Here is a 9,563-nt window from a genome sequence, read left to right on the forward strand (position 1 = left end):
GTATCAATGTGCAGGTGACACTGCCCAAGAGGCTGGGGGGCGGGGAGGCAGCTCTGAAGCTCAGAAGTCTGGCTGGGCAGGGAGATCTGGGAGCCACTCCAGGTGAGGAAAAGCCTGAGGACAGGCGAGACTGCTCCAAGAGAGAGAATGCAGAAGGGTGAGCCGCAGACCAGCCAACCTTGGGCAGCTGCCCCTGGAGGAACCAAGAAAAGAAGTCAGAAACAAATAACATAGAGCAAGTGTGTGTCCCCAGGAAGGGAGACCCACAGGGTCAAAGGCCTGGAGCAGTCCAGGATCCTGAATGAGGAACAAGAAGAGACAGTGGACTTGGGCATCAGAGGGCCACTGGAGACAGCAAATTTGGTGGCAAAGGGGAGTTGACGAAACAGGAATGAAAATAGGTCTTTTCTTGGAAAAGCTTAGTTGTCAAAGCAGGTGGAAAATGGACCCTGGGCTGGAGGGGGGCCCAGAGTTGAGAAAGTGCATGTTTGGAGACCAAGAGGAAGCAATTAAAGGAAGGAGGGGGAGGGAAATGGGGTTCATTCATGCACAGCCCGTGAGTGTGCTGAGCTAGACGGCATGTGCTTTGTGTCTCAAGTTTAAACAGACTTTCACATTCTCGGGTGAAGCTGAGTGGCAGCCCTCCATCACAGAGAAGATGAAATCCAGCACTAAAGTAACTCAGTCACTTTCAGCTAAAGAAAACTATTGTGGTTTTGCATAATTTGTGAATAAGTGGAAATTGAATTTGAAGAGGAAAAAGAAGAAATCACACTTAAAAATAGTCATCCCACAAAAGCAATTTAGGCCAATGTTATTATTCGTGACTAAAAACTTTCAGTAAGTTAGAGTAGTAAGGAGGAAAGGATGCAACTTCAATTCCACTCTTGTTCTTATGTTTAAAGCTAGTTTGTAGTGCTTTCTGGTGTTTTTTCTGCTTGAATAATGAGTCAGTGTTCAATTTGTCAAAATGAACGAGAACATGAGGGAAAGTCTTTAAAAACAAATTAAAAGCTGGGTGTGGTGGTGCACGCGTGTTGTAGTCCCAGCTACTTGGGAGGCTGAGACAGGAGGATCGCTTGGGCCCAGGAGTTTGAGGCCAGCCTGGGCAATATAGCAAAACCTAGTCTCAAAAAAAAAGACAAGACAAGACAAGACAAGACTCAGTGAGGGACACTTTCCTGTTCCTGGCAGGAGAGGGCAAAGAAGAACTTAGTTTTGGAGGAACTACGGTACGCGGAGTGCTGGTTCATTGGGTTGAGATTGAGGATGGGGGCCCAGTTTCCAGATTAGACCCTCTGGGTCTGAGGCCCCAGTGACCACCCCGACTGTGCTAAGCCCCTTTTGAAGTTGGCTCCTAGGAAGCTTCCTCCAACCTAGAACTCCTGCCTAATTTTTTGCCACTCTGTGCTCTAGCTACACAGAACTATTTTGAGTCCCCCTAAAGGATCATGTTCTGTCACCTCCAGGGCTTGGCACAGGCTGTTTCCTGTGCCTGTACACTTCCCACTCCTCCCCCTCCTTACTGAGCCTTGCCTGGCCACCTTCTGCAGGTCGTTTGGCCTAGAATTCTCTTCTCTGAACCTTCTCTAGGCTCTCACAGGACTCTCTTCTTCGCCCACTTCTCACCCTCTGTGGTAGCTGCCTCTTCTCTTGTCTGTCATTCCCTCTAGACTGTGAGCTCCTTTGGGTTGGGAACCTGCTCAGCACTAAATCCAGGGCAAAGCCTAGCGATACAAGGCTGAACAAGGCCAAGCAGGCCTCCCCAATGTTGCTTAGAGCCTTGGATTGTCACTGTGTCCTGCAGGGTTGGGAGCTCCTTGAGAGCAGGGCTTGGACCATTACCTATTGTGTTCCCCGCACCAAGCGCAGGACTTCTTAACACCTAGTAGGTGCCAATAAATATTTTCTGAATGAGGACTTGCAGAAAAGATGACAGCAACGACTGAGGCATAACTGACTTCATCTGTTTTCCTCAGGACACATTCTGGCACCACATGACTATTCCTTGAGTCGTCACTGAAGTCAGCTTTCTGGCAAGTTCCCCTGAGGAGTAAGTGAGGTATGAGATACCAGAGCTCCCCAACCCCAGCTGCCAAGGACCTGCCCTGACATCAAGGGGCCAAAGAGTCTGATTCTCCCCAGGGTCTCAAGTTTTCCATCTACGGGCAGCCCCGCTGGTCACACCCTCACCCGCACCTTCCTGCTTCCTGGGCCTTGGTCCTCCTCCCTGTAACACTCCCTGTAACGTAAACATCGTTTTTATGCCGTCCCGAGAGAACAGGCCCCCATCACACCCTGGTGTGGGGGCGTGGGAGGTGAAAGTCAACTCACACTGTCTCCCTCGGAGGGTTTGGACCTGTGCCACACCTCACTCACACATCCACCGGGTCACTCTCGACTGCCTGCTGTGGGCCAGGGACCTCAGCAGGCACTGCCAATAGAGTGCGGAACAAAGAGTTGTCGTCCTTTTCCTGTAAACTATAGTTTATGATAAAAGTAAAGTTTATTCACAGATAAATATATGATCCTGAATTATAATGAAGGCAATGAAGAAAACAAATTGAGTGCTGTGTGAGAACTAGTAAGGGGACCTACTTTATTTACTTATTTATTTATTTTTTAGAGACAGGGTATTGCTCTGTTGGCCAGGCTGGAATGCAGTGGTGCGATCACAGCTCACTGTAACCTTGAACTCCTGGGCTCAAGGGATCCTCCTGCCTCAGCCTCCTGAGTAGCTGGGACTATAGGTGCATGCCACTAGGCCTGGCTAATTTTTCTATGTTTTTGTAGAGATGGGGTCTTGCTATGTTGCCCAGGCTGGTCTTGAAATCCTGGCCTCAAGTGATCCTCCTGCCTTGGCCTCCCAAAGTGCTGAGATTACAGGCATGAGCCATGGCACTGGGCCCAGGGTGCCTACTTTAGATGGTTAATCAGGAAGAATCTTTCTGAACAATCAACATTTAGGCTGAAACCCACCCCGCCCCCCAAATTCCTACAAATAATAATCTCTTCCCTTTCTAGATCCCCCACAGGACACTGAAACAGTATGGTGTCCTGAGAAAAGTACAGAGTTTGGGATAACTCAGGTCTGGGTTCACCTCTCATCTCTTTCCTTTCATGCTGAGAAACCTCTCAACTTCCTCCTCTGTGAGATGGGAACAGCCACCACCAGAGGGCAGCAGTGAGGATTGCACGAGAGGCCCTTTTCGGCCCAGACCTGCAGGCCCAGGTTCTTGCCCTGCCCAAACCTTTACGGAGGGGTCTCATTCCTGAGCTCCCACTCCCTGTCCTGTTTTGACTGCCTGCCACCTGCCAGCACCTTCCCACCCTCAGACCTCGTCCTGACAGTTTATGCCTGTCACTGGCCTCGTCCCTAGTTAGGCTGGTCCTGCCCTCCCCGCACCCCAGTGGGGACAGTGGGTCGATCCCCCATCTCACTGTCCCTGGGAATCTCGTCCCTTCATAGAACTTCAAGATCTATATCCTGACAGGAGACCTTCGTCACCAGACTGCTTACTCACGGCTACCTCTGAAAACAACCCAGCACACCAGGACACCCAAAACAGCATGGCCTCAGCCATGGGGTGCTGCCACCCCAATCCAGACATGTGTTAAAAGATATCATTCAGGCCAATAAGCACATGAAAAGATGCTCAACGTCATTAGCCATCAGGAAATGCGAAACAAAACCACAATGAGAACGACTTCACGCTTGCTAGGATGTCTAAAATGAGAAAGACAGAAAATAAGGATGGGGATCTTTGGATAGCCCTCCAAAGCCATCAACCAGGTTCTCTCCTCTGAAGATTCCCTCTGGTGATGGTGACTCCAGAGCCTGGTAGTCACCAGGAATGGCAGGTCCATGCACTTCTGCCCACTGGGGTGCCCAGAGCTGCTCGGTTTCCATTTCTTTCCAGACCCCCTCTCTTGGATTCTCTGATCACCCCAATAACATCCCAATAAATTATGAGGATCCATCGCTGATTTTGTCTATACACACCCACTTCCCTCCAGCCCCACCACCTCCTTAACCCTTGGCAACCACCAATCTGTTTTCCCTTCCTAGACTTATGTCATTTCAAGGTTTTGTAAATGGAACCATACATTACATAACCTTTGGGGGCTGGCTTTTCTCGCTCAGCATAATTCTCTGGGGATCCATCAGGGTTGTTGCGTGTATCAGTAGTGTTCCTTTTCATTGCTGAGTAGTATTCCATGGAATGGATGCACACTGGTTTATTAACTAGTCACCTGTTCAAGGACATCCGGGTTGTTTGCAGTTTGGAGCTATTATGAATACAGCTGCTATAGACATTTGTGTTTTGTGTGAACCTAAGTTTTCATTTCTCTGAGATAATGGCCAGGAGTATGATATCTGGGTCATATGGTAGTGGTGTGTTTAGTTTTGTAAGAAACTGCCAAACTGTTTTCCAGAATGGCTGTACCATTTTACATTCTCGCTAGCAACGTTTAAGTAATCCAGTTTCTCTGCATTCTCATGAACATTTAGTGTTGTCACTGTTTTTTCTTTTGCCCTTTCTAACAGGTGTGTAGTGATATCTCATTGTGGTTTTAATTTGCATTTCCCAAATGGTTAATAACGTTGAACATCTCTTACATGTTTATCTGCCATCTGTACATTCTCTTCGGTGAAATCTCTTTATGCCGTTTACCTATTTTCCAATTCTGTCCTTGGTTTTTTACTGCTGAGTTTGGAAGTTCTTCATGTTTCTAGATACTAGTCCTTCATCAGGTATGTGGTTTGCAAATATTTTCTCCCAGTCTATAGCTGGAGCTTCTATTTTTTATTTTCTTTACAAGGTATTTTGCAGAGCAAAAGCTTTTAATTTTGATGAAGTCCAGTTTATCAATGTTTCCTTTTATGAGTCATGCTTTTTGGGCTAAGTTTAAAAGCTCTTTGCCTAGTTCTTGATCCCAAAGGTTTTATCTCATGCTTTTTTCTAAAAGTTTACATTTAAGCCTGTGGTCCATTTTAAGTTAATTTTTTATGAGTTTTTGTTTGGTTGGTCTGTGGTGTATAGATGACCATTTGCTCTGGTACCATTTGTTGGAAAGACTGTCTTTTCTCCATTGAATTGCGTTTGCACCTTTGTCAAGAATCAGTTGGCTCTTTTTGTATGGAACTATTTCTGGGTTCTGCATTCTGTTCCATTGATCTATATTCCTTGGCCAGTACCACACTGTCTTGATTACTGTAACTATATAATAAATTTTGAAGTTGAGTCAATTGATTCCTCTCATTTTATTCTTCCAAAGTTAGCTAAATTTTAATAAATTAGCTGAAATTATTCTAGCTATTCTAGTTCTTTTACCTTTCCATATAAATTTTAGAATAATTTTGTCTATGTCTACAAGCAAAAGACTTTATTGGGATTTTGATAGGGAGTATGTTAAACGAGTGTATAAATGGGGGAAGAACTGACATCTTAGTATGTTGTATTCCAACCCATAAATGCAGTATATCTCTCAGTTTATTTAGATATCTTTGATTTCCTTCATCAGCATTTTATAGTTTTCAGCATATAAATCTTGTATGTGAAAAAAAATTTTTAAATCTTGTAAATGTTTTGTTAGATTTCCACCTAAATATTTCATTTTTTGAGTGATTATAAATCACTCCTTTCCACTGCTAATTGTGGCATCCAGGAATCCCAAGATAACATGCCCTGACTCTTGTCCAGCCACAAGGTGAGTGCAAACTATGATGACTGACACAGAAATCTATCCCACTTAAAAAACCTGACATTAAGATGAAAACGGTTGGTGTAGAACTCAGACCTGCCACATCCCACCCAGTGTTTGGAACTCAGCGGGTACTTAGGGACTTTTGATGAGTAAATGAGGGGGAGTTCATCAGTCATTCCCATGCAGAAGTGCATAGTTCATTTATGAATCTTGCGGGCCCCCCCAACCTTAAAAGAAAACATGGGATGGGATCAAGATTCAATCTTTGAAAGGTGCTTCAGCCCTCAGCACCGTCACGCTCACCAATTTACAAAGGGCAAAACTGAGTTCCAACAAACAAAGGGTCTTCTGCAAGTTCACCAAGGTGGCACATGGCAGGGCTGCCTCCCACAATGTGAAATTCTCATTAAGAGTGGTTGTCAGCATTCTAGTGCTCACCGTTGGCCTGCATCCCTAAGTGTTTTATGGCTCCAGCTGAAAACTTTTAGCTCTGCTCTATCCTGAACCTATGGAACCAACAGCGTCTTGTTAGCTAGTATACTTTGATCCCAGGCTGAGGAGGGAGAAATAGGCTCACAGACTTTCTTATCAGAGCTGAGCCAGGAGCCAGAGGGCTCTAGGGAGGAACACAGCAATGAGCAGCTCTGGATTCAGGCAGAGCTGGTTAGAATCCCGGCCTGGCCAGCCATTACTGGCCATGAGGCACTTTACCTCTAAATCCCTCAGTTTCCACAGCTGTAAGATGGGGACTACAGTTTATTATTTTGTAGGTAAGTTGAGGACTAAAAGAGAAACCTCCTCAATAAATGGCCATCTATTCCCCTCCTCCTCCAAGTAGAGGTGCCCCCAGTTAGTGGCAGATATATATCCCACATGCTAACTTGAGTCTGTAATTCTACTAGAAGACTGACTAGTCTGACCAACTTGCCAACTCCTGTGTCAGTTTCTGGAAGACACCCCACTCACCTGGGGTCAGTGCTGGGGTGTGCCTCATCTGGCCTCCCGCCACTGGCCTCTTCCTACTCCATCAGTCTAAACACAGCTCTGACATTTTCCACCTGCCCAAACCCATGCTCACTCCTCTGGAGTAAGTAACAGGGTAACTAACTACCAGCATCCTTGTTGCTGGTTAGGCTCAGTGTCCCATATTCAGATTCATACAACTGAAACGACTTGCAACCTCACTTAACTTGGGCCTCAGATTTTCAGTTGAGGAGCTGGAGGCTCACAGAGGGGACGTGACTCGGATGGGGGTGATAGGGGTCAAATACCATCCCACAGCCAGGTTGGGGCTAGAACACATCTCGGGGTTTGAAGCCTCCCTCACCACACCTCTGTTCCTCCTCCCCCAGGGCTGGGCAGGGGGAGTGCTGTCAGGAACACACATACTCCAACCCTCTCCTGCGGGGGTCAAGTTCCCATAATCAGATACAGAGTAACTCTAAGGTCAGTGTTCTTTTCTCTACATGCCCTCCCCAACACCCCTGGGCCGAGTTATAAAACACCCACTTGATCAGAGATTATCAAGCTGACCTAATTGGCTTTGGGAAGAACTTCCGCACCCCCTGCAATCTTGGTGGTTTTCCTGCAGAGCAACTGTTTGGCTGAAGTTTAAGTCTGCTAGTAACATGACACCCTTTTCAAACTGTCAACACAGAGGTATCATCAGCCTCATTAAAACTGATGTCAGCACAATGTGACAGGGTTGGAGAAAACTGGAAGGTCGTGGCCTAAGGGAAGAGACTCTTTGTGCTCCTGTCTCACCTTTCTCTGGTGGTGGGGTGGTGGAGCCCAAATAGGAATGCCAGGAACTAGTTGGGAGTCCTGGTGGCAGTGAAGCAGGAGGGGTGGGATACCAGTATCCTACACACGGTGGTCTGTACATTTCCAGATCAACAAGTATCAGTCACTCTTCAGGGTCTGGATTCCTGTAGCAGGAGTGAATAAAGCTAAGAGCACAAGGTTGAAGACAAGGCCACAGGTTTTTAGGCTAGATTCTTTCACTATTTCACCAGGACACCTTGGACCAGTTCTGGACCCTCTGTTGTGCCTCAGTTTCCCCATCTCTACAATGAGCAATGGCTTCAACCTTTTCAAGCACAGAATTGTAGCTTCAAATAAAACGGCATGCCAACATATCACACACATAGGTATACATGGGTGTGTGCACGTGGAACATGCCTCCACCGACCTTGCAGAAGCTCGTCAGGACTGGTCATCTAGCCCAGCACAGCTGCCACCTAGTGGAACATTTTACAACTCAAATATTTGCTATAAAAACTAGAAGCAAACCTTCTCAATGAAGTTCTCTTTCAGATGGAGACAACTCCAAAAATACAGTCTTGCTCTGTGACCTCATGACCAAAAAGCTTGCTTCTCTGAGAATTTTGTAACATTTTTTAGCAGAGGACAGCTGAGTCTCAAGTCTCTCCCAGAGAGCAGGATCATGTCAAAGGCTCTGGTAAACCTACTTTTAAGAGAGAAGAAAAAAAAAAAATGACAAATGAAATCAATCCTAGGGCTTGATAATTCTCTAAACATCCTCACTGGCCACGTGTGAAAGGCCAAGCCATTTTATGCAAAGAAAACGCACAAAAAAGATTTGACCTTCCAGGCCCTCTAGGAGGGAACAAATTACCTCCCCAGTCACACCTCCCATTCCTCCACTCTCTCATTCTCTAGTCAAATCTGCCTGTTTGTATCTAAATGTACTCAGCAACTTCCTACCTCTGACTTCTGCTTACCATGATACTCCCTCTTTTCTCCATTCCTATTTCTAAACCCTTTTCATACTTGCACATGCAGCTCAAATACTTTCCTTTCTAGGAAAGAACCTTCCCCAACCTTCCTAGCTGGGTGCCACCTCTCCAGCCTCTGCACCACACTAACACCTGGACCTTTTGTCACCAGGTCCTAGTGTAACATCATTCATGTGTGTTGATGTCTCTTCTTCCTTACTACTTACTATGAGCCTGAGGGCTGGCTTATGTCTAACCTAATTCTCCTCCCTCTTGCCCAGCCAGTGAGTCTGGCATATCCTAGGTGCTTGGTAAATACTGGAAAGTTCTATAAACTTGTAAAAACAGGAAAAACAATCATTCAAAATTGCCATGTTTGATATTTGAGAACATAGGCAAAACCTTAAGGACGCCTAGGCTATAGAGAAACCATTTTACAACATATTGAAGGTTTGCCAAATGGCAGATAAGGCCTGTGGTTGGGGAAAATAAACTAATACCAATTAAACCAGAAATCAATTTTCTTCAATTTCCTTTGCAAAATGTAAACTCTATCTTAAACCCTATGGGAGAGTTAGGTTTTCAAGTACAGGATTAGAGGGCTCCACTGAGACTATGTAACTTTTTCTAGTTACCTTTCCAGTAGGTATAGTTAAGGTTTGCTAACGCAATCCTCAAATCTCCCACTACAGAAAAACTGTATTGATAATGCAGTCGTATATCTATGTTCATTAAATGGTTGAATCATTGAATATAGACTGCAGAATATTCTTTTCCTTTCCCAAATGCCTTTACCATCTGTAAGAACAGAGAAAATTTCCATCTTCTGGAAAAGCTGAGTTGATCTCAGGCAGTGCCTGCCCACCGCTCAGTGAGGCTTTTCATATGTCATTCTTCCTTAGCACGCCTGTCTTGATAACAAACCGCATTCTGTTCACTCATCAGTCAAACCCTGCAAGTTTTAGCCTTGGTACAAAGCCCATGTTTCTTCTTCAGACCTTTCTGTCAGAGAGGGTCACAGAACATCAGTGCTGCAAGAGACTTCAGGAGCCGTTTGGTCACACCCCTTCAATTTTACAGACTGGGAGGTGACCCAGAGGTCAACACAAGGTCATA

Source organism: Lemur catta, chromosome 10 (assembly GCF_020740605.2).
Source record: "Lemur catta isolate mLemCat1 chromosome 10, mLemCat1.pri, whole genome shotgun sequence".
In the NCBI taxonomy this organism is placed as follows: Eukaryota; Metazoa; Chordata; class Mammalia; order Primates; family Lemuridae; genus Lemur; species Lemur catta.